The 26115-nt window shown below is 37.4% G+C and overlaps 1 protein-coding gene and 1 pseudogene across 5 annotated transcripts in view; both read right to left on the reverse strand.

The window, feature by feature from the left end:
- PPP1R12A (protein phosphatase 1 regulatory subunit 12A) overlaps positions 1-26115 on the reverse strand; it is a 161186-nt gene that overhangs the window by 128996 nt on the left and 6075 nt on the right. The gene's annotated exons all lie outside the window — the stretch shown is intronic.
- LOC122686471 lies at positions 22298-22449 on the reverse strand (annotated as a pseudogene).

A 26115-nucleotide genomic window follows, 5' to 3' on the forward strand; every position in this document is an offset into this window, starting at 1 on the left:
GTAGTTTGAACATTCTTTGGCATTGTCTTTCTTTGGGATTGGAATGAAAACTGACCTTTTCCAGTCCTGTGGCCACTGCCGAGTTTTCCAAATTTGCTGGCATATTGAGTGCAGGACTTTAACAGCATCATCTTTTAGGATCTGGAATAGCTCAACTGGAATTTCATCACCTCCACTAGCTTTGCTCATAATGATGCTTCCTAAGGCTCCCTTGACTTCGCATGCCAGGATGTCTGGCTCTAGGTGAGTGATCACACCATCGTGATTATCTGGGTCATGAAGATCTTTTTTGTATAATTCTTCTGTGTATTCTTGCCACCTCTTCTTAATATCTTCAGCTTCTGTTAGGTCCATACCATTTCTGTCCTTTATTGTGCCCATCTTTGCATGAAATATCCCCTTGGTATCTTTAATTTTCTTGAAGAGATCTCTAGTCTTTCCCACTCTATTGTTTTCCTCTGTTTCATTGCACTGATCACTGAGGAAGGCTTTCATATCTCTCCTTGCTATTCTTTGAAACTCTGCATTCAGATGGGTATATCTTTCCTTTTCTCCTTTGCTTTTCGCTTCTCTTCCTTTCACAGCTATTTGTAAGGCCTCCTCAGACAGCCATTTTGCCTTTCTTTTTCTTTTGAATGGTCTGGATCACTGACTGCCTCCTGTACAATGTCACAAACCTCCATCCATAGTTCTTCAGGCACTCTATCTATCAGATCTAATCCCTTGAATCTATTTGTCATTTCCACTGTATAATTATAAGGGATTTGATTTAGGTCAAACCTGAATGGTCTAGTGGTTTTCCCTACTTTCTTCAGTTTAAGTCTGAATTTGGCAATAAGGAGTTCATGATCTGAGCCACAGTCAGCTGCAGGTCTTGTTTTGGCTGACTGTATAGAGCTTCTCCATCTTTGGCTGCAAAGAATATAATCAATCTCATTTTGGTATTGATCATCAGGTGATCTCCATGTGTAGAGTTTTCTCTTGTGTTGTTTGAAGAGGGAGTTTTCTATGATCAATTCGTTCTCTTGTCTAAACTCTGTTAGCCTTTGTCCTGCTTCATTTTGTACTCCAAGGCCAAATTTACCTGTTACTCCAAGTATCTCTTGACTTCCTACTTTTGTATTCCAGTCCCCTATGATGAAAATGACATCTTTTTAGGGCACTAGTTCTAGAAGATCTTGTAGGTCTTCAGAGAACCATTCAACTTCAGCTTCTTCAGCATTACTGGTCTGAAGAAGCAGACTTCACTGGCTTCATATTTAGCTTTTTGAAAAGCAAATAGCCCTAGGTACTTACAAGGGACAAATAAAAGTCTGTAGCAGAGATGTAAACCAGAAAGCAAGGAGAGAAAAGAACTATTATTTAATTCTTCAAGACACATGGGAGCATCTTTACTTCGCTAGAAGTGACTACCAAGACCACACAAGCTTTAATACAAGTACAAAAACATTTCACAAACTTAAAATAGAAAAATTCATATCTGAAAATCCACTTTAACACGTTATGCTGTAATTCAATTCACAGATGGCTTGGTTAATCTTTCTTCCAGCTGCCATGTTATCAAAATAACTTTTCTTCACTTATTTGTGTTTTACTATAGCTATTATATTCCTGCTTGCTATACTTAAAAGCCATCAAACACGTTTACAGGTCATTTTCCAAATTTCTTTGTAAATATCTGCATAAAAAGTAAAACTGAAAAGCCCACTAATCTAAATACCATACCACAAGAGCTTAATATTATCCACTAACAACAGTTGAGTGCTGGAGGTACATAAAGAAAAACTGCTCAAATATCCTACTCCTAGAATGTTTTTCTTCTTTTCATCTTCCTTTTACCTGAAGGGGAGGCATCATAGTACCTGTATATTCCACATCTTCTTCCTTGCCTTTCTGGGAAATCATTTTCCAAGCTTACATCATCCACATTTACAAAAGGGGAAACAAGCTCAGAGAGACTATGTAAGAACAGCTAAAAAATGGCACGGGAAAGACTTAACCCTAAGACAGTAGCAGTGTTCTTCACAGCTATCAATACCTTCCCTCTACTTGCATGATAGATTTGACTAGCGATTTGTTACTTGGTATTATAATTATGTTTCCAATTAAACATATTTTGCTTGTACATCTGTTTAAGTTTTTGCTTCATTCCTAACTCCTGTGTATTTTTAATGATGATTTTTAATCAGGCATTTTCTACTGAAAAACCACTAAAATAATTATGAAAAGGATTTCATTAAACATTTTTTAAATCTATACAAATTTATCTGTAATATATTTAGATGCTAAAAACTATCTGTACCACTACACTCAACTGAAAGGGGCTGGTAACGTGTACAGTGCAAGTGGGGCTAGAGTAAAAGAGACGTCCATTCCAAGCGGGCAGTCAGATCGGTGCAACCCTTGGGAGCAATCTGGTTAGGCTTACAGTACATAGTTTAAAAAATATCCCTTCATCTTGATCCAAAAGGTTCAGTTCCGAAAATCTATGCTTAAGAAATCATTCCACTTTGACTGAAAAAGTTCTCATACCTTAAGATGCTTATCAAAACATGAGTGCCAAAGCAAGCACACAAGAAATACTTGCTGGCTGAATGAACAAATGAATGAGTGAGTGAACCACGAATAATGAAAGCTTAGAAGTATAAACATCCTAAATCTATTTTTTTTTTAACAACTGGAAGACTGCTATATTCTATGGTACCGTGATCTATAAGAGTTCATAGCATTTATCTTTTAAAACTTTTAACTTTGTATTGGGGTATAGCCGGTTAACAAACGATGTTGTAAGTTTCAGATAAACAGCAAAATGACTCAGCCATACATATACATGTATTCATTCTGCCCCAAACTCCCCTCCCATTGAGGTTGCCACATAACATTGAGCAGAGTTCCATGTGCTATACAGTAGGTCCTTGTGGGTTCACCATTTAAAATATAACACTGTGTACATGTCCATCCCAAGCTCTCTAACTATCCCTTTCCCCATCATCGCCCCCACACCTTGCTCCTCACAACCGTAAGCTTGTTCTCAAGGTCTGTGAGTCTGTTTCTGTTTTATAAATTCACTTGTATCATTTCTTTTTAGATTCCACAACACAGTATGCTTCTATAATTAAAAAATTTTTAAAGTCTGGGTTCCTCAATGGCATGATTATTACGAGAGTCATTCATGATTGCAGCCATGAAATTAAGAATAGCTATGACAAACCTGGACAGTGTATTAAAAAGGAGAGACATCACTTTGCCAACAAAGGTCCATAAAGTCAAAGCTATGGTTTTTCCAGTAGTCACGGATGCGAGAGTTGGACTATAAAGAAGGCTGAGGGCCGAAGAATTGATGATTTTGAACTGTGGTGCTGGAGAGGACTCTTGAGAGTTCCCTGGACAGCAAGGTGATCAAACCAGTCAATCATAATGGAAATCAACCCTGAATATTCATTGGAAGGACTGATGCTGAAGCTCCAATACTTTGGCCACCTTATAGAAGAGTCGATTCACTGGAAAAGACCCTGATGCCAGGAAAGACTGAGGGCAAAAGTAGGTGACACAGAATGATATGCTTGGATGGTATCGCTGACTCAATGGACAGGACTTTTAGCGAACTCCAGGAGATAGTGGAGGACAGGGAAGCCTGCTGTGCTGCAGTTCATGGCATCACAAAGAGTCAACATGACTTAGCACTGACAACAACATGTTATATATATATATATTAATAGTTCATTCCTTTTTACTGGTAAGTATATTCTATTGCATAAATACACCACAACTGTTGTATCCATTTACCTGTTGATGGACATTTGGATGGGGCTTCACTGGTGGCTCAGGGGTAAAGAATCCACCTGCAACGCAGGAGACGCAAGATATGTGGGTTCAATCCCTGAGTAGGGAACATCCCCTGGAGGAGGAAATGGCAACCCACATCAGTATGCTTCCTGGGAAAATCTCATGGACAGAGAAGCCTGGTGGGCTATAGTCCATAAGGTCACAAAGAGTCAGACACGATGAAGTATGCATGCATGGATATTTGGATTATTCCCAGTCTTGGCTTTCACAAATAAAACTGCTATGAACACTCTTGAACAAGTCTTTGTAGGGATATAGTTCTTTTCCGTTGAATAAATATCTAGGAGGAGAACAGCTGGATCAAAAGGTAGATGTAAGGAAGCTCCTTAATTTTTTAAGAAGGTACCAAACTGCTTTCCAAAGCAATTTTACCATTTCGCATTCCCATCAGCAATGTCTGAGAGGTCTAGTTCCTCTATATCCTCACCAATACTTGGTATAGTCTGTCTTTTGAATTTAAGCCATTAAAGTGTGTAGTGCTGTATCACTGAGGTTTTAACTTGTATTTTCTTAATGAATAATGATATTGAGCATCTTTTATACTTCTTAGGTATTCATATATATATATATACACACACACACACACACATATATATATATATGCTATGAAGTCTATTTAAATCTTTTGCCCACTTAAAAAAATTTGGTTGTTTCACATTTTTGAGGTTTGAGAGTTAAAAAAAAATATTCTGGAAACAAGACTTTTATCAGATATATGCTTTGTAAAGAATTTCCCCTGGTTTGTGGCTTGTCTTTTAACTCTCTTAACAGTGACTTTTGAAAAACAAAGGTTTTCAATTATCATGAGGTTCAGTTTATCAATCTGTTCTTTTATGGATTGTGCTTTTGGTACTGTAGCTAGGAAATCTCTATCTAATTCAATGTATTTTCTCCTCTGTATTATTCCAGAATTTTAAGTTTTTTAATTAATACTCTTTTGTTGTTTATGTATTTTGGCTGCATTGGGTTTCTGTTGCTGTGAGCAGGCTCTCTCTAGTTGCAGAGAGTGAGGGTTACTTTCTAGCTGTGATGCATGGGCTTCTCACTGCTGGGGCTTCTTGTGTTGCGGAGCACAGGCTCTGGGGCACATAGGCTTCCGTAGTTGAGGCTTGCAGGCTCCAGAGCACAGGCTCCATAGTTGTGGTACATAGGCTTATTTGCCCTGGGAAATGCGGGATTTTCCAGATTAGGGTCGGGATTCATAGCATTTTAAATGGAATGATCTCCACCATTAACCTAAGGAGCAATCAGACTGCTTAGTACCATAAACTTCCAAAATAATAGAAGATATCTTTATATACATGGGTCTCTGGGACTGGAAATGTTTAGTCAGGATACTAACTCATAATTCATTTTCCCTATATAAAGATTTCTTTAACCAATGTTAAATCTTACACAGTCTTGCAGAGTAAAAAGTGGAATCATTCCTAAAATTTACTTCTATTTAAAACAGGATGATGATCCAAAGCATTGCATTTAATTATTTCAAATCTTCAGAGAGCACAATGCTTGTGGTACTGTAAGTATCAATGATAACCACCATACGTAAACTAGGTGCTAGTTTTACTTTTATTCCAAAATAGGCAGAGAACAGTTAATAATAGAAAAAAAACAGATGGATTTGAATTTTCTACTGAAACTAGTAACTGCTTTACTTGTAGTCTTTTCATTTTTTATCTTTCTGTCATTCACAGTCCTATAAAACACAGAAGTTCTAAACTTGGAATCAGATTATCCAATGAAAACAAACAAGCTTTTAGTAATGGAAAAAATGACTTAATAGAAGAGCAGAAGCTAGCAGAAAAGCAGGTATATGATCCCATACATGTAAACTGAAAATGACACAAAAGCATTTAATAAGGCTTTTTACATGATGCCTTCTGACAAGAGAACATCTAAGAGAACATAATGGAATCATAAAATACTAATATAAGACTACTGACCTGTTCAGTCAGTTCAGCCGCTCAGTCGTGTCCGACTCTTTGAGACCCCATGGACTGCAGCACGCCAGGCGTTCCTGTCCATCACCAACTCCTGGAGTCCGCCCAAACCCATGCCCATTGTCAGTGATGCCATCCAGCCATCTCATCCTGTCGTCCCCTTCTCCTCCCACCTTCAATCTTTCCTAGCATCAGGGTCTTTTCAAATGAGTCAGTTCTTCACATCGGATGGCCAAAGTATTGGAGGTTCAGCTTCAGCATAAGTCCTTCCAATGAATATTCAGGACTGACCTGTTAGCTTTGTGATATACTTTAGTCGTTATAGGAGTTAACATATTTCAGGTAAAGTATTTAGAACCAAAGACTGATTATTCAAAAACTAACCACACCCCTATTAGTCAGGGCTCTGTATTTCTTGTCTAATAGTACCTAAAGAGCAAGCTCTAGGACAGTAGTGCATATAAGCTGCAAAAGCAAACCTTAGTGTTCCCTGTCTGTATATAGGAAGCTTCTGGGAATACCCCATTGGTACAGCTTTAGGAGATAACTGATCTACCACACAGGCTCTAGCCTATCTACTGACCTATAATTAGCCCCAGGTATTCTTTAGGATACCAAAAGAGGTAGACTCTAATGATTCAAGTAGCCCAGAGGCACTATAACACTTTGAACAATGTTGAGTCAAACTACCCTATGGTTTTTCCAACAGTCATGTACAGATGTGAGAGGTAGATCATAAATAAGTCTGACTGCTGAAGAACTGATGCTTTCGAGTTGTGGTGCTGGAGAAGACTCTTCAAGAGTCCTTTGGATAGCAAGGAGATCAAACCAATCGTAAAGGAAATCAACCCTGAATATTCACTGGAAGGACTGATGCTGAAACTCCATTACTTTGGCCACCTGATGCGAAGAGCTGACTCACTGGAAAAGACCTTGATGCTTGAAAAGACTGAAGGTTGGAGGCAAATGGGGCGACAGAGGATGAGATGGTTGAATGGCGTCATCAACTCAATGGACATGAGTTTGAACAAACTCCAGAAGATACGTGAAAGACAGGGAAGCCTGGAGTGCTGCAGTTCACGGGGTCACAAAGAGTTGGAGAAGGAAATGGCAACCTACTGCAGTACTCTTGCCTGGAAAATCCCATGGACTGAGGAGCCTGGTAGGCTACAGTCCACGAGGTTGCAAAGAGTCGGACACGACTGAGCAACTTCACTTTCACATAGCGACTGAAACCACCACCACCACCACCATCCAGGTTCAAACCCCAGCTGTGCAATGTATAAGCTTTGTTGTGACCTTGCAGTCACAACTGTATCTCATTTTCGTCACTGGTATAATACAAAAATAAGAATAAACATATTTACTTCATATGACTATTTTGAGACAGTACATGTGCCTATAAACAGTGTCTATTACCTGTGTGTGTTAGTCGCTCAGTCGTATCCAACTCTTTGCAACCCCATGGACTGTAGCCCACCAAGATCCTCTTCCACAGAATTCTCCAGGCAAGAACACTAGAGTGGGTTGCCATTTCCTTCTCCAGGGTCTCCTGCATTGCAGGTGGATGCTTTACTCTCTGAGCTACTAGGCAAGTCACAGTTAAACAAAATTATTTGGGTTTACTATTATTTCCAGAGACAGGTCCTTGTAAAGATGGAAAGCTATGAATTTTCATGCTTTTTATAAGAACCTGTTACAAACTAAAAGTTCCATGCCCTAACTATAGCTTCTACTTAATGCCATATTGCTTTCAAATAAAAAGGGGTTGAATCATTTTGTAAATTGACAACAAATCGTATTTATCATTTGGGTGGGACTAAAGAGAGGAGAGAGAAGCTTTTGGAGTGAGGAAAGGGTCCGTGTGAATTAGCCAATAAGACCCAACTGGAAAAGAACTGTGAGAGACAACTACGGTAACAATTAAAATGAATCTTCAAAGTGTATTTCAAAATATAATCTCCACTAATTACTTCGTTCTTAAAAAAACGTTTTTCTGATCTTTGTAAGAACTACATAAAATTAAAATAAATACTTCATGCTGTTCACTATGAATTTCACTCCTGGGGGGGGAAAGTTAATACATTAATAGAACAATATGAATAAAAAAATCCACAAACCTTCAGTTTCATGGGCTAGTCATTGTAAAAGATGAATACTATCAGTTCAAATTATTTAAGCATTTCTCAATTTTGTATTAAGTTTATGCAACTCTATTAAAACAGAGAATGTAGCTATGGCTAAGAAAGTTAGTATTACTGACTTGAAAAGGGAAAGCAGAAAAAAATGTATCAATTCCTAACTTCTTATGATGTCTAACAAAAATCATTTTGTAACTTTACCACAAAATTCTGAAGATAAGAATTATAAAATACTGATCCAAAACCCAAGTCTTTCTCAGTAAATAGGAAACCTACAGTATCAAATAAAATTTAAGGGAGACTAGAAGGAATAGTTTAAACTCTGAGCTGAACTACTGAAATGGCTTCCAAGCTGCTATTTTTCATAACCATCAAATTAATTCTCCAGTAGACTTTAATTCATTAACTTCAGTGTTGCAAAACTTTACCATTTTATACACCAAGTATATACTTTTAGGCTTGCCACCATCCATTCTTGCAACCTTCCTCACAGACTATTATCCATTTCCGAAAACTGAACCTCCTTCAGACCCAAAACCCTGACTGCATTTCCATCACCTGGGTTTAGCTCCTTCCTCACTCGCCTCCTTCAGCACATTTTAAAGACAGTGAACAATTCCAGCTTATCCTCGTTTATGAATCATCTCAAACATACAAACCACAGAATTGCTATACCCTCCCCCACTGAGTATGCCTTTAAACATGTAAAAATACCAGTGTTCAACTGAAGAGCCATCTGAGCAAAGATCTCTTGTCTGAACTATTGCAATAGCCTCTGGAATTGTTCTCCTGTTAGAACCTCCTCTTTCTTCCCCCATGCATATCTGATTACATTAAGACAATTAAGTCTCCAATGCATTTCGAGAGCTCTCAGTATGAAATGTATGGGCTTCCCTGGTGGCTCACATGGTAAAAAGTTTGCCTGCAATGCAGGAGATTCGGATTTGATCCCTGGGTCAGGAAAATCCTCTGGAGAAGGAAATGCCAACCCATTCCAATATTTTTGCCTGGAAAATCCCATGGACAGAAGAGCCTGGTGGCCTACAGCCCGCAGGGTCGCAGAGCCTGCACGTGACTGAGCGCCTTTCACTCACTGGGCCCTGCTAGATCCGGCCTCTGCCGCCTCTCTGCACATCCTGGGGCACCACTCTTCTCATTAACGTGGACTCACTTCCACTGGACTCTTCCATTCTTCCACTGGGCCATGCTCCCTCCCTCCTTCCTACGAAGGGCCTTTATATGTCGTTTCCTTCGTCCTACTCCTCAACATTTTACCACTAAGATTCTACCTCTCCTCCCTTCACCAACTCTACCAAGTTACACTGAGAGCTGAAGCTCTCAGTTCAACCATCACTTTCAGAGACCCCACCTAAACTCTCAAATCCTTTTATCCCCTTTACTACTTATTTTTAATAGAAATATACTGGACATATACAGTATTCTATGCTTTTCCTTCAAAATACTCAACACTGATTATCTGATTAATGAGAGCAAAGATTTGTCTGTATTCCTTAGCTCCTAGTACCAACCTTGGCACATACAAGGCACTCAACAAACATTGTTAAATTCATGAAATATTGATAGTTCAATCACCAGCTAATCAGTATAAGAGAATCTCTGCCCTCTATTAACGTAAATTCTACCAATTTTAGGAATGAGTTCGTTTAGTAAGCAGCCTTAGCAGTCTTTTGTGAAATTTTAGCTTTAAAAAGTATACTGTGTTCAGTCGTTAAGTCACCTCCAACTCTTTGTGATGACATGAACCGGCCTGCCAGGCTCTGTCCATGGGATTTCGCAGGTAAGAATACTGGAGTGAGTTGCCATTTCCTATTCCAGGATATCTTTTCAACCCAGGGATCAAACCTGCTATTGGCAGGCAGATTCTTTACCACTGCACCACCTCAGAAGCCCAGAAAGTATATTAACCCACAGTAAATGCTTCCACTGGTATTTTATATGTCTAATCTAGCAAAAGAGACAACTTCTCAAAACATTTGAATTCATTTGAAATCTCATATACTTCTTATACCAGCAGCATATAAGGATTCTGGTTTCTCTACATCCTTTCCGGTATTTAATATTTTCAGTCTTAAAATTTAGCCATTCTGGTGGATATATGCTAATACCTTACTGTGATGGACAATACTGAATATACTTTAACATATACTTTCATATATATGTTGAAAATATAACAATATACTTTCTCTGATGAACAATATTGAATAATTTTTTGTATGTTTATCACCATTTGAATACTTTCTTTTGCGATGTGCTTGTGTATTTTTTCTCACTGATTTGTAGTTTAATACATATATACACCAGGCTTCCCTGGTGCTCAGATGGTAAAGAATCTGCCTGCAATGTGGGAGACCTGGGTTTGATCCCTGAGTTGGGAAGATCCCTGGAGGAGGGAGGGCAACCCACTCCAGTATTCTTCCTGGAGAATCCCATGGAGAGAGGAGCCTGGCGGGCTACAGTGCACAGGGTCACAAAGAGTCGGACACGACTGAGCGACTAAGCACATTTATACACACACACACACACACATCTTTGAATATAAGCTCTATGTCAACTCTATGTGAGACAAGTATCTTCCTATTCTGAAGCTTCTCTTAATGTCATCTTTGGAGGGACAGAGACTCTTCATTGTAATGTACTCCAATTAATCAGTCTTTTCTTTTATGGTTAATGATTTTTGTGTCCAGTTTAAACATATTTTCCCTACTTCAAGTTTCTAAAGACATCTTAATGTGTTACCTTCTTCATCTTAATGTGTTACCTTCTTCAATAATCTATTATTACATATTTCATATTTAGATCTACAATCTATCTCAAATTTATCTTTGTGTATGATGTAAGGTATAGGATGTCAGCCCTTTTTCCATATGGGTAGGCTGAGTGAGTTCCATTTATTTTCCATCAGAGGAAATAACTCCTTTCCCCTTTTTCGTTCTTTTTTAATTTTTATTTTATATTGGAGTAAAGTTGATTAACAGTGTTGTGTTAGTTTCAGGTATACAGCAAATGATTCAGTTATATATAATACATGTATCTATTTTTTTTAAAATTCTTTTCCCACTTAGGTTATTACAGAGTATTGAGAGTTCCCTGTACTATTGAGTAGGTCCTTGTTGATTATCTATTTTAAATATAGCAGCATGTACATGTCAATTCCAAATTCCCAATCCATCCCTTCCCCTGCACCTTTCTGTTTTAGATTAACCAGGCTATATTTGGCCTTTTTCATTGATCATCAGACTGTCATTTTTCTCTCACACACACACACAACTGGGATTTTGGTTCAGCTTGTGTTGAATCTGTGATTGGTTTAGAATTAACTTCTTATAAGAGTCAACCTTCCAAACCATAAACCTGGTATATCTTTTCATTTATTTAGCTCACAGGCTCTGTGAAACCCTTACAGGAAGTCTGGCAAGGTTAACATTCTCATTCTCTCACAAATGTAATGGTAGAATTTTCCAGAAGCTATATATGTGAAATTACAACATACTACATGCAGAAATAGTTACAAGAATCCATTTATCTTCTATTAAGCAAGACATTAAAAATTGCAAAATGTAAAACAATGTCATTCTTCATTAAATTTTTTGACTTGCAAAATGCTTATTTTCCATTAACATATTATTCACAAAATTTCTGGACAACCCAGTATATTTGCATATGAGTTATTTTAAAACAAATAAGTATTTTAAAGATCTTTGAGTTTTACTTTCTAATTCATTAAATATTGGAAGACAGTCAACATAAAAAAGTCTTTGGGTTCTTCCCCCTATTTTTTTACATTAATAGTAGGCAAAAAATAATAGTAACCAACAAATTAGTATTATTACTTTATTGAGATAATTATAGATTATTACAGGTAGTTGTAAGAAACAAATATTACTTGCCCAGTTTTCCTTAATGATAAAATTCTGTGAAAGCTATATACAGTAATATATCCATGACACAGACATCGATGTAATCCATCTAATTGAGATTTCCCCAGTTTTATATACCCTGTGTGGTGTAGTCTGTTCAAATTTTAAGAGTATAAAAGGGCTTTGAAACAGAAAGGTTTAAGAACTGCAGGTCTAAGATTTAAAATTTTTTATGCCTTTTCATTTTTATAGACTGTATATTTAAATAATCGATATTTGCTTCTTTATGAACTCAATTCGAGCTTTGTCTCCCTCATATTCTCATAAGACATTAGTCAGAATGACAGAGTAAGTCTGTTTGTTCAGAAAGAATCAGCCCCACCAGCTACTGCTGATGATCTCGGATGATACATGAGTAACCTAAAAGGTGGATCAATTGATTCCTTTCCCTGGGAACCCAGAATTGGAACTCAGAAGGTGATCAATCTCTCCAGATACCCAGACCAGATATAAACTCTGAAACTGTTGGTAGCCTTTTATTTTTCCTTCTGAACTGAGAAAACAAGAAACCTGGCTTGCTGTAAAAAAGAATAAACATTTGTTAGAAACAATGATGAGAAACACAGAAGACTTCCTGGGTTGCATATACTTCTTGGCTCTAATTCATTCCAGAAGCCCAGATTCTATAAGATATCTCTATAATCTTACAATGAACTACTTAAAACAAAGCATTCTAATTAATATGTACAAGAGGTCCTTATACCATTTTCCTACTAGTGGCTCTCCTAATACCAAGGCTAAGTATTGATTTGTGGTTTTGAAAACTGCTCCCTTTGTTTTTTCAAGGGACTCAAAAGAAAATAGTTGAGCTGATGATTTTTTTGGCGGGGTCTTAGGGTATATGAAGAATTACAAGTGTGTGTCTATAACTATGTATAAATTTGTTAACAATTTATAGTTTTTTTTTTTCCCGTAGAAATAATTTTGTTATACAAAGCCATTCAACTGGTGAGTAATGGAAAAAAAGCTGTCAGTGATAGGATCTGCTGAAACAGCCTACAAATCAAAAACTGTAGGACTAGACACAGTTCTACAGATGTGATTTCACAATGTAAAGAAACAGATTTTTAAAAAAATCTGTACTAAATACTAATTTAGCTTTACACTGAATTAGTACATTTTAAAATGATTATACTCTGGTCAGACACTAGGCTTGCTTTTAAACTTTCAAGCAACTTTTTCTCATGTTTGTCAAAGATGGTCTCTACCAACCTTAGTTATCAATATTTTAATGCAGAAATGTCAATTAATACCCATTATCTTTTCATTTTATTTTTTAAAACCTACTATTTCACACTTTTTAGAGTTCTCTCTCAGCTTCTACAGTTTTATCTATTTGGGGTTAGCTGAAAAGTTCATTTGAGTGTTTCCATACCATCTTATAAAAAAACTCAAACTTTTTGGCCAACCCAATACTACAATGTTGAATGAGATAGGGTCAAGAACATAAGGACCACTGCTTTAGTCTTCCCTCTGGATTGACACTGAGTGATTCATCAATAGGTTGATGAGTAGTGATGAGTATACAGTGGTTCATCCAGCGGTTAATCCATATAATCCTGCTAATATTCATGTCAGATTTCTGTCACGTTGACCACAAAGATCTAACAAGAGCCTGTCCAAGTGCTGTACTGCAAAATCAAACTACATTTGCAAAACTTCCCTCATTTGAACTTGCTAACCTTGCCAAAAAAAGGAAGTGGAGATAGGTCAACATAAAACTTGTTTTCAGAAAACTCAAATTGGCATCCAGTGATCAACATAACCTCTTCTAAAACTACCCACTTAATAATGGATATTAGAATTCTGCCAGTCAGAGTAGTAGACCATTTTTAAGAAATGCACAGGTAAATTAAATGCTGTACCACCAGTTATTTCCTTGTTCCTAGTCTTGATCCATTTCACAACTCCTAACAGCCCTCTTTTCACTGTCTTCAAAAATGTTTTCATAAAATTCATGTAACTCTAGGCTTCAACCTTCCTGATTCTATTCTTAGAGACTTGTAGCCATTTTTGCAATTCATTCTTAAAAGATATTCATCATTAAGTGGTTTTCATATTCATATAAAACAAGGTAAAAGAGCTCACCATGTAAAAATTGCTTTTCCAGCTTTTAAAATCTCTTGATTCTTCAAGACTATCTGCCATGGGACCTCCCTGGTGGTCCAGTAGTTAAGGATCCACCTTGCAAAGCAGGGGACTTAGGTTTCAATCTCTTGTTGGCAAACTAAGGTCCCATATGCCATGGAGCAACTATGGTTGTGCCACAGCCTCTGAGCACAAGCGCCACAACCACAGAGTCTGTGCACTGCAATGCAAGATCCCTTGTGCTGCAACTAAGACCCAACACAGCCAAATAAATATTTTAAAACAAACCAAAAACTCCAACTATCTGCTTTTTTGGAAATTATGCTTATTATTTTCTCAGTAGTCTATTTGCCAAAAGCTTCAAAATACATCCAACTAAACTCCTAATTCATTTTCTTACTTGTAAAACTCTCCCAAGGTGACCATCCTAATGATAATCAGTCTTTCCTTATGAAATAAAAAGTTCAGAAAAAAGACTCTCATAATACAGACTTAACCACCAATACCAGCTTCCTTGAGTGGCTAAAGACTAAAACACTAATATTCATTATGTCAACGTCTCTATATTTAATCCTGAATACATTAGTGTAAGTGGCCATTTAGTCATTTTTCTCCAGTCCAGATTCATCTTCATTACTTTTTTCTGCTTGTTGTAAACAACTCAAAGATGGCATAATCTGAAATATCTATAATTCCCTCTCAGAGATAACCATTAAGAATTGGGGTAATATCCTCAGATTTACTTTCTATGCAAATGTTTTCCCCCAAATGGAATTATATCATACATACTGTCTTGCAACTTCTTGTCACTTACGTGTATTTAAAAGGGAATAATTTACATATCATCAATCTCACACATAAAACAAACATGTACATAATCTTCCTCCATCACTAAGTAAGACGGGCTTTAAATGTCAAGGGTAAGTTTAAAAGGGCAGAAAAGGGACTCCCCTGGCGGTCTAGTGGTTAAGATTCCATGCTCCCACTGCAGGGGGCACAGGGTCTACTTGGTCAGGGAACTAAGGTCCCAACTGCCTCATGTCACGGCCAGGGAAAAAAAAGCTGTATGTGTGGGGCGGAAATGCCATGATAATTTTGAGTTCAGGTTTAGTATATAATAACCATTTCCTATTTAAGCTAAAACAAATCCAATGATGCCTGCTCAAGGTCAAAATAAACCACACAATCGTTTTGTAGAACTGCTACTTTTCTCATTAACTGTGTAACTTAAAAAAAAAACAAAAAAGGCAAAATATGCAAAAAAAGTCACAAATACTCAAAGGAACTCTAGAAATATTTTGAGCAAAAAAGAAAAAGTTTCTTGCTTAAAAACAGTATTTTACTTTTATTTTCCCAGAAAACACAACTTTGTAAATCTAAAAACTGAAAAAAGTTGAGAGACATTTTTTTCTTTTCTGGCCACTCTGCAAGGTTTGCAGCTACTTAGTTCCCCAACCAGGAATCGAATGCATGATCCCTGCAATGAAGTCTGCAGTCCAAACCACTAGATTGCCAGGGAATTCCCAGAGAGTGTTGAATGATTTTTTAACTGTGCAATTTTAGCAAAAACAAACATGCTTTGAGAAAAAGTACTCTCATCTTTCATTTTAACCGATGACCTGATTTTCACAGTGCGTTATTAAGGCAATAAAAGACTTCTGGATTGTTACTACTACCGCTCCTTTACTGCTTTCCAACAGTTCTGTGCTCTAGCTCTCCCCATATGCCTAAAAATACACACTCCACCTTCTCCTACAATAGCACAAAAATAAATTTGACCTTAGAGTTCTTAATTCTTCTGAAGGGAAAGGCACAAAAAACACACACACAATTCTGTATGTGTTTCTGGATAGTTCACCAAAACCCTAAAAAAAATCTAGCCATGAATCCTTATCCTGTGGTTTCCCTGTGGCTTTGTAAATTCACTTCTATTTGCTACTCAAATACACCTAAGAAAATAGACACATCTAAGGAAACAAACTAAGACCAGAAAACCCTCTTAACGATTTTTACATATAATTTGTAAGTAAGCCACATCTCAATATCCTACAGATCCTTTAGCATATATTTCACACTTGACTTTAATTTCTTGTTTACTGCCTGTCTGCCCCAAATAGCACTCAAATGTACTCTGCTTCTGACCCACAGAGTAAGCACAAAGCAAGCATTAACTGAATGAAAACACTGTGAAAAGCACTCCATTCACCTAGCTATCCAAACTGGAAACCAAGTGCACACACATCTTTGCCTCTATTCCCTCATGTCAAACCACTTCCCCCTCCTACCAATTCTATTTCTTGAGTATGTCCTGAGTCCATCTACTATTTTCCAACTAGACTGCCACTAAGCTAGTTCAACTCTCTTAGACTACTTATGTTTCCGAACTAGCTTCCCTGCCTCAAGTCTTGTCCTCTTTTCAGCTGCATTCTCCATGCTGCAGCCGAAGTGATCCTTCTTAAACAGAAAATCTGATTTTCTCATTTAACCTGATAAAATGCTTCAACATGTCTACATACCTCCAGCTCTTTGCACATACTAGTCCCTCTCTCTGAAACAGTTTGCTGTACTCTCTTCTTTCTTACAACTTTGGCTAACTTTTACTCACCACTCAACAGCTAAAAAAAAATAACTTTCTTCAGGAAGTTTTCCCTTTCCCCAAATCAAAGTGAGATGTATCTTCATCAACTTCCATACCACTAAGTACTACAACCATTATATATCATTACACATAACTGACATAAATGTATAATTTCATTAAGTGTGTAATTTCCCTGTATGAAAAGTGAAAGCATTAGATGCTCAGTCGTGTCTGACTCTTTGTGACCCCGTGGAGTGTAGCCTGTCAGGTTCCTCTGTCCATGGAATTCTCCAAGCAAGAATACTGGGGTGGGTTGCCATTCCCTTCTTCCGGGGATCTTCCCAACCCAAGGACTGAAACCGGGTCACTGCATTGTAGGCTGATACTTTACCATTTGAAGCACTAGGGAAGTCCCATAATATCCTTTTATTGATCCATATATCTAATGCACTGCAAGCTGTGTTAGGGCAGGGACAATAGCTGGCCATCTTCTAGGTAATCATAACTACACTGAGGAATACTAAGCCTAGACTAGGGCTGGGGAACTGGTAGAAGAGAATTACAGCCTCAATTTTTAGTGGTGAATAGTGATAAATACATAAAAAATACAACAGCTTACTGTAAATTTATTTACACATTATATAACAACTCATTTCAAATGTAAGAACAAAGTTAGTGGAGGTGATGGAATTCCAGCTGAGCTATTTCAAATCCTAAAAGATGCTGCTGCTAAAGTGCTGCACTCAATATGCCAGCAAATTTGGAAAACTCAGCCGTGGCCACAGGACTGGAAAAGGTCAGTCTTCATTCCAATCCCAAAGAAGGGCAATGCCAAAGAATGCTCAAACTACCACACAATTGTGCTCATTTCACATGCTAGCAAGGTAATACTCAAAACCCTTCAAGCTAGGCTTCAACAATGCATGAACCGAGAACTTCCAGATATTCAAGTTGGATTTAGAAAAGGCAGTGGAACCAGAGATCATTGCCAACATCCACTGGATCACAGAAAAAGCAAGAGAATTCCAGAAAAACATCTACTTCTGCTTCACTGACTATGCTAAAGCCTTTGACTCTGTGGATCACAACAAACTATGGAAAATTCCTAAAGAGATGGGAATACCAGACCACCTTACTTTGTGGCTCAGCTGGTAAAGAATCTGCCTGCTATACGGGAGACCTGGGTTTGATCCTTGGGTTGGGAAGATCCCCTGGAGGAGAAGGGAAAGGCTAACCACTCCAGTGTTCTGGCCTAGAGAATTCCATGGACTGTATAGTCCATGGGGTCGCAAAGAGTCAGACACGACTGAGCGACTTTCACTTTCACTTCACTTACCTGCCTCCCAAGAAATCTATATTCAGGTCAAAAAGCAACAGTTAGATCCGGACATAGAACAATGGACTAGTTCAAAATTGGGAAATTATATTGTCAATGACAGACTTTATCTTCTTGGGCTCCAAAATCATTGCAGACAGTGATTGCAGCCATGAAATTAAAAGATGCTTGCTCCTTGTAAGAAAAGCTACGACAAACCTAGACAGCATACTAAAAAGCAGAGACATTAATTTGCCGACAAAGGTCCATATAGTCGAAGCTGTGGTTTTTCCAGTAGTCATGTACAGATGTGAGAGCTGAACCATAAAGAAGGCTGAGAACCAAAGAATTGATGCTTTTGAACTGCAGTGTTGGAGAAGACTCTTGAGAATCCTCTGGACAGTAAGGTGATCAAACCAGTCAATCCTAAACAGTCACTGGAAGGACTGACGGTGAAACTCTAATACTTTGGACAACCTATTGGGAAGAGCTGAACCATTGGAAATGATGTTGGGAAAGACTGAGGGTAGGGGGAGAAGGGGGTGACAGAGGATGAGATGGTTGGATGGCATCACCGACTCAATGGACATGAGTTCGAGCCAACTCTGGGAGATACTGAAGGACAGGGAAGCCTGGCATGCCGCAGTCCATGGGGTCACAAAGAGTTGGATACCACTGAGCAACTGAACTGAACTGATTCCAAGTGTGTAATTAAAAGGTTTTGGTATATTCAGAGTTAGGCAACCATCACAACTAATTTTAGAACATCTTTATCACCCTAAAAAGAAATGCTATATCTATTAGCAGATATATGGGAAAAGGACATATATTTCCCCATTTCCCCTCAATACCTTCAGCCTTCGGCAAACACTAATCTACCATCTGTCTCTATGTATTCACCTATACTGAACATTTCATATAATGGAAACCTACGATATGTGGTCTTCTGTGACTGGTGCCTTTTACATTGTTTAATGTCTTTATGTTATAGCAAGTCTATGTTGTAGCAAGTATCAGTACTTAGTTTCTTTTTATTGACAAATAACATTCCACTGATTTCAATAACAAAACAACCACATTTTATTTATCTGTTTATCAGCTGATAGACATTTTGTGTTGGTTCCACTTTTTGGCTATTATGTTAACACTGCCATAAACATTAACATACACATTTTGTTTTCAATTCTTTTGATGATATACTTAGGAGAACTGCTAGGTTATATGGCAACTATTCTGTTGCTAGACTACTTGCAGAACAGTCTAGCTCTGCAAGTAGTCGAAAATGGTTGCACCATTTTACATTACCACCAGCAGTGTAGGAGAAATGTAATTTCTCCATACTCCAGTCATACTTGTTATTATCTGTTGTCTTTATTATAGTCATTCTATTAGGTGTGAAGTGGTATCTCATCATGGTTTTGATTTGCATGTTCCTGATGGCTAAGCAATTTCACTTTATGCTAAACTCTGTGAGGGTAGTGTTGATATCTCTTTTGTTTAAAGTATATCCTCCCAGTTCTTAATAGTGTGAGACACAGAATAGGCCTTTAATTATGTTAACTGAATATATAAAAAGATAGGATGAGTTTAGAAGTATTTTTTTTCAGGTGTGCATAATGAGAGATATTGACTGTATGTTGGAAGTGGAAGGAGAAAACACAAGACCCTGAGATTTAGTTTAGTAAATGGAAGACAGATGATGTAAAAAATAAGATGTATATTATATAAAAAGGAAAACAGAGCACATAAACAGAACAGCTGAAACTATAAGAATGAATGATATGGAAAAGAAAAATTAGAGACACACAGAGAACTTTGTAGTTTCCAAGGTGGTTCAATGGTAAAAGAATTTGCCTGCCAATGCAGGAGATGGGGATTCAATCCCTGAATCAGGAAGATCCCTTGGAGAAGGAAATGGCAACTCACTCCAGTACTCTTGCCTGGAAAATCCCATGAACAGAGGAACCTGGAGGGCTACAGTCCATGGGGTCTCAAAGAGTTGGACACGACTTAGTGACTAAACAACAGAACAATGCAAGAGAACTTTGGAACATTCTTCTTCAAGAAAGAAAAAACATGGTCCACTGGTGGTCCAATGGTTAAGAAGCCGTCTGCCAGTGGAGGGGACATGGGTTCAATTCTTGGTCAAAGACTCCACATGCTGCAGGGCAAGTAAGCCCATGAGCTACCACAATTACTGAAGCCAGCATGTCTAGAGCCTGTGCTCCATAAGAGGAGTCACCACAATAAGAGGCCCATGCACCTCAACAAAGAATCGCCCCTGCAACTAGAGAAAGCAAGCCCACTGGCGCCATGAAGACCCAGAACAGCCAAAAATAAATAAATAAGCACATAAAATTTAAGAGGAAAGAAAGAGACCAGAAAAAGAAACCAAATAGGAGCATTCAGAAAACGAGGCTGGAACAGGGTCAAGAAAAGATTCAAGTCACCTGTTAAGTTCCTTGTAACTTAAACAGAGCTTTCTCAGGGATGTCTTTCCTGATATTCTAGGTTAAGTCCTCCCAGTAAAAAAATTCATTTCACCCTATATCTCTATTCTACATTTTCTGGCACCTCCTCTTGATTATACACTACATGCAGAGAGGGATCTTATGCTAGGCATACGATAAATAATGATTTATGTTATTTATGACTGAGTTAATCACTACATGAATAACAGCATCATTTATCAGTAAATACAAATACTGTGTAATATTTCAAACAACTTACAAACAAACTTTGTTAACACACAGAGTAATAAAATAGATTTCCCTATAGGTACCTCAGAGAAGGAAGACGACATCATCCCATTATGAAAGCATGTGTATGTCAGCAGAGTACGCCCAAGGTGAGTCTCCTGTGTTAAATGTACTAGAGTGAGTGGGTCAGTGCTCAGTCGCTAAGTCACAGTCAATGCTCTACCACCCCAAGGACTGTGGGTAGCCAGGCCCCTCTTCCACGGGATTTCCCAGACAAGAATGCTACAGGGGGTTGCCATCTCCTCGTCTGAGGGATCTTCCTGACTCAGGGAGTCAATCTGCATCTGCCGCACTGGCAGGGAGATGCTTTACCACTGTGCCGCCGAGGAAGCCTGCATATGCTAGAGATCTTACTAAAAATAGCTTCTGAATCAACAGGCATTAGAACAGCATGCTATCTTGGGCAAAACATATAAAATTGCAAGTAAAACCTCTAAGAAACAATTTGAACAATATAATTTCATGAGTAAGATATACATAGTATAATATCTACCATTATCATGAGAAATTGAAAGTATACTATTCATCATCAGACAACTAGGAAAATAAACTTAAGGAATGTGCACGTGTATTCACACAGTGGACCTAATAGTCATTACCACAGAATTATTTCTAAAAATGCATAATTCAGAAGCAGGTTATAAACCAGAAAATTAAATATAACCTCATTTTTATAAAAGTATATATTGGATAGAGATGGATAAAGGGGGTTCACTGAAGTTTTCAATGGGGGCTAGCTAAGCTCCATGCCTGAGAATTTGAATATCACTGTTCCTTTTTTATATTCTTCTATGAATCTTTACTTAAATAATTATTATTCTTCAATTTTTGTTTCAGATAAAATACATATAAAACAAACTTAAAAAAAAAAAAACAAACTTGAAAGTAAGCAATGTTTAAAAACAAAAAAGATGGTGAAGACAAAAAGAAGAGTAGAAGGCAGTGAAAGCTTATTACTTGAGATATTTTCATGAGAATGCTTTTCTCAACCTCATTGAGAAAATCAGAAATTTAAAGACATTTCAGTGTTTAAAGAAAAAAAAGATGGCTGAAAGAGTTAAAATAGCAATAGACATTCTGAAAGGGAAAAAACTTGAATATGAGGCAAAATTTGTATGCAGATCATTTAACACAATTAGAAAGGATATAAACTGTTGAACATTTCAGCTGTTCTAATTTTTTAAGAAAAACAGTACAAATGAACATATCTTTGAGAAAATCAATAATGAAATAGAGTCATGATTTAGCAACGGCAGCATCAAAATCTTTTGTGGAAAACACATTCATTAAAAAAAAAAGACCATGGTCAATAAGCTACTGACTTCATGCAAAATTTAGAACAGAAACAAAGAGTACACAAAGTTAATCATAAAGAAATTCTGAAGCATACTAAAGTCCAAACAATGCAATTAAGAATTGACTAAAATCAAAGATGGACTCTTTATGACCATGTTCCAATTAAGAATAACCCTTTTAGAAAACACCATTCAATTACTGATAATATTTATTAACCATGATTACCCAGATCTACTTTATCCACCAGATATGTCTCCAATGTCTATCATTTTCAAAATTCACAAACTCTTCCCCAAAAAGTAAACACCACACAGGATATTCAAAAGAAGCTTCTGGAGCTGAAGCTCCAATAGAAAAGTTCCAGAAATGTTCCAAGCAAAAAGGAGAAATACTAGATTAAGTTTAGAACCATTTAAAATAATTTTGAAGGCTAATAAAGTGTATATACTTCAGTTTGTTCACTACAAAGTAAAGGTAACTGATGTGTGTATTTAAACTGATAAGAACAGATACTACACTTGATCTTAGCCAAAAGGCCGAGAAGCGATGATATGTGTATTTAACAGTTATTCCAGGAAAGTATACTTTCCCATATGGTTAACTTCTAAAAAGGTGTCAATTCACAAAATTTCTCCTTTGCACTATTCAAGTATTCAAGAAAATGATATGAACTTTCTACAACCTTATCATTTTCTTTTGTTAGGAAACATGTTAAACATGTATTTTCAGCACATATGAGTTAATAATCAAGTCAAAGTAACACCTGAGTCAGTGAAGCTCTCTCCCTGTGGAATATCTCCCTCAATGCACATAATACATTTAAATAGATTACCCAAAAGGTGACAGCTGAGGAATGCCTTCATTTCTTTCCATGGTTTCTACTGAATGTAATTTGAAAAATGCCTATATAACACATGACAATGTGGAATGTCTCCACCCATGAAAGAGCATTCAAGTCAAGCAAGCAAACTTAGGGCAGTAACAAAGAGCTCAACTTTGTCTTTTTATGGTTAGCCAGAACAACAATGAAAAGATAAACAACCAAAATACTAATAAGGTAAGAAAAATACTGACATACAGGGATCCAAAGTGAAAGTGTTGTTTAGGGGAAAAATGTGAATAAAATCATTAGAAAATATGAATTAGTTTCTAATGACAGTATGCTAGGGGTTCCATTTCTAAACCGACACTCAATGAGTTGTTTAAAGAAATTCATTTTTTTTTTAATTTTTTTTTTTTATTAGTTGGAGGCTAATTACTTCACAACAAGGAAATTCATTTTTTAAAGTATGTTACATAAACTGCTCAAAATTCTACTTATTGGTAATCAGAAACACATTTGTTGCAAGAAAAAATCTAATATCCTGCTAAATTCTGATTGTTATAATGGTTACCTTTATACTGTAATTATAAAGTAAATCATCAGTATAAAGATTCCACCTGCAATGCAGGAGACCCTGGTTCAATTCCTGGATCAGGAAGATCCTCTGGAAAAGGGATAAGCTACCCACTCCAAGATTCTTGAGTTTCTCATGTGGCTCAGCTGGTAAAGAATCTGCCCGCAATGCGGGAGACCTGGGTTCGATCCCTGAGTTGGGAAGATCCCCTAGAGAAGGGAAAGGCTACCACTCCAGTGGGCTTCCCTGGTGGCTCAGAGGTTAAAGCGTCTGCCTGCAATGCGGGAGACCTGGGTTTGATCCCTGGGTTGGGAAGATCCCCTGGAGAAGGAAATGGCAACCCACTCCAGTTTTCTTGCCTGGAGAATCCCATGGATGGAGGAGCTTGGAGGGCTACAGTCCACAGGGTCACAAAGAGTCGGACACGACTGAGCGACTTAACTAACTAACTAACCAACTAACCACTCCAGTATTCTGGCCTGGAGAAGACTGTATAGTCTTCAGTTCATGGGGTCACAGAGTCGGACATGACTGAGTGACTTTCACACACTTTTTCATTAGAATATTTTTAATGTTTGCTAGCTGTTATATTTACTCACACCAACTGTCATCATTTTGTTCTCTATGAACTCTGGTCTTCACAAGATTAGTCTACTGTGTTCATTTTTTTAAAAAAATCAACATTTACTGTGCACCCGCTAAAATAAAATGCAGACACCAAAGGGGATTTACAGAAAAGTGAATCAAAGTTCCCAATTGAAGGAATTCACTACTCTGTCTGGAGATAAGATACACCAACAATAGCAGGTAGTGTGCAAGTGCCAGACTGAGAGTTTAAACAGTAAAGGAAAAGAATTACTGTGCACCCCAGTGGTCAATGCTTTGAGCTGTGCCTTAATATAAGGCTGGGAAATACATTCCAGAGAACGATTACACATGCAGAGACTTATGCAAATATAAATATGAAACCAGTGGTTCCTACAGAAAGCTTTCACCCATATCCTGAATCTCTTCAGATAACTTTTTTTTGCTCCTTTTCGGGTGATCAGAACAAGGCCCTTGCATCCTACGACACTGCCTGCCACCACCTGTGCTCTCTCCCATATCTACCAAGCGGAGAACGTCAGGAATAGTTTTGAAATCTGCCCACCTTCAATTACTCTTACTTCATGAAGGAGTATCAAGTACATCTGTTCTCAGTATAGCAATAGTCTTACAGATTGATATATGAGTCCCTACTGTCCTTCATTCGGATACTAATCCTTATTTTGTTAAAGTATTTCTTTTATGAAATGATGATGGTAGGTGACAAAGCTGTTTGTTTTTAATGCCCTAACACAACAACAGAAAAATTAGGTTCTCCTCTGTCAGTCATAAAAATAAAAAACAAAAACCATTTTATTGGTCATGAAATGTAAAATTCTGGGAAGCAATGACTTGACAGGCAACAAGTAAATCATGTTTCAAATGGTGCTCTCACTCATTATCAACAAGAAAAAAGAAAATTCTATTGCCTTTTCCAAGGAAAGATCTGAAATATAATTTTGCTAAATTTTGCAAAATCATTTAAGGAACAGAATATTCTTATGACTTGGATATTCCTGCTAACTAAAGGCTTCTGATTAAAATCAAACATGATAAATATTTTAAAGTTTCACTAATTCAGAAGTTAATTCAGGTAACTTTACTAGCATTTCATGTAAAGTCTTAAGTCCTAAGTTTAAATACCAATAATCAGTGTACAGAAAATTTCAGAAGATTAAGCTAAATGGTGGTGACAAGCCGGTGCTTGCTTTCCTTCTTTAATTATCACTGATAAAGAGCTTACCTATAATTTATATCTTTTCATTGAAAAAGTTGTATGTGTAGGTATGAAACATTTACTATAAATGAGTATATAAAAATGCCTAGAGCATTAGTATAAATTGCTATTAGGATAAAGAAAAATTGAGACGTTTAAAGACTAAGTAAACCCTGTTCTTTAAAAAGAGTTCTGTTGCTGTTGCAACTTCCTCTGTACCTTCCCAAAGCACTTATCAAATATTATGCACATAATGGTCAGTGAAAAACAATCTTGGCAGTTCCTAAAATTTAGGATAGATTTTGAGATTAATTTAGATATAGTATTACTGCACTTCAATTACCACAGAAAGCTCTTAAAGCTTTGACTAGCTAAAATAAAACCAGATGAAGAAAAATTCTATGTATACATGTTTCATTTGATTCTCTGCTAATTACCATAGAAAAACTTCCAACTACTAATCATCAACCATAATGACTGAAAGATTTGAGAATACTTTCTTCTTCAGACTTAAAGGCCATGTAGCATAGTGTTAACGCTTCCCTGATGGTTCAGTGATAAAGAACCCACTTGCCAAGCAGGAGACCAGGGTTCTCTCCCTGGGCTGGGAAGATCCCCTGGAGAAGGAAAGGGTGACGGCCCCAGTACTAGTGTCTGGGAAACCCCATGGACAGAGAAGCGTGGCGGGCTACTGCCCCTGGGGCTGCAGAGTTGGACACGACTTAGCCACTAAGCAGTCACAGAACAGTGTTCAATAAGTCTGGGCTCTTATATACCTGTGTCAGAACCAAGCTCTGCCATTTATTAACTTGGTAACCTTGAACAAGAGAAGAAGGACTTGTGAGAATTAAGTGAGATATTGGTTATAAAACTATCATAGTATTTCACAAGCAACAAATCCTCAGCAAATGTTCACTAGCCAATCCCCCTTTCTCAATGCAACACTGAGATAATGTAACACCACATAGTCAACTGCAACTTAGAAGAAACTCAAATGACTGATGGAGATCTTAAAC

The sequence above is a fragment of the Cervus elaphus genome, chromosome 3 (assembly GCF_910594005.1).
Source record: "Cervus elaphus chromosome 3, mCerEla1.1, whole genome shotgun sequence".
Lineage (NCBI taxonomy): Eukaryota > Metazoa > Chordata > Mammalia > Artiodactyla > Cervidae > Cervus > Cervus elaphus.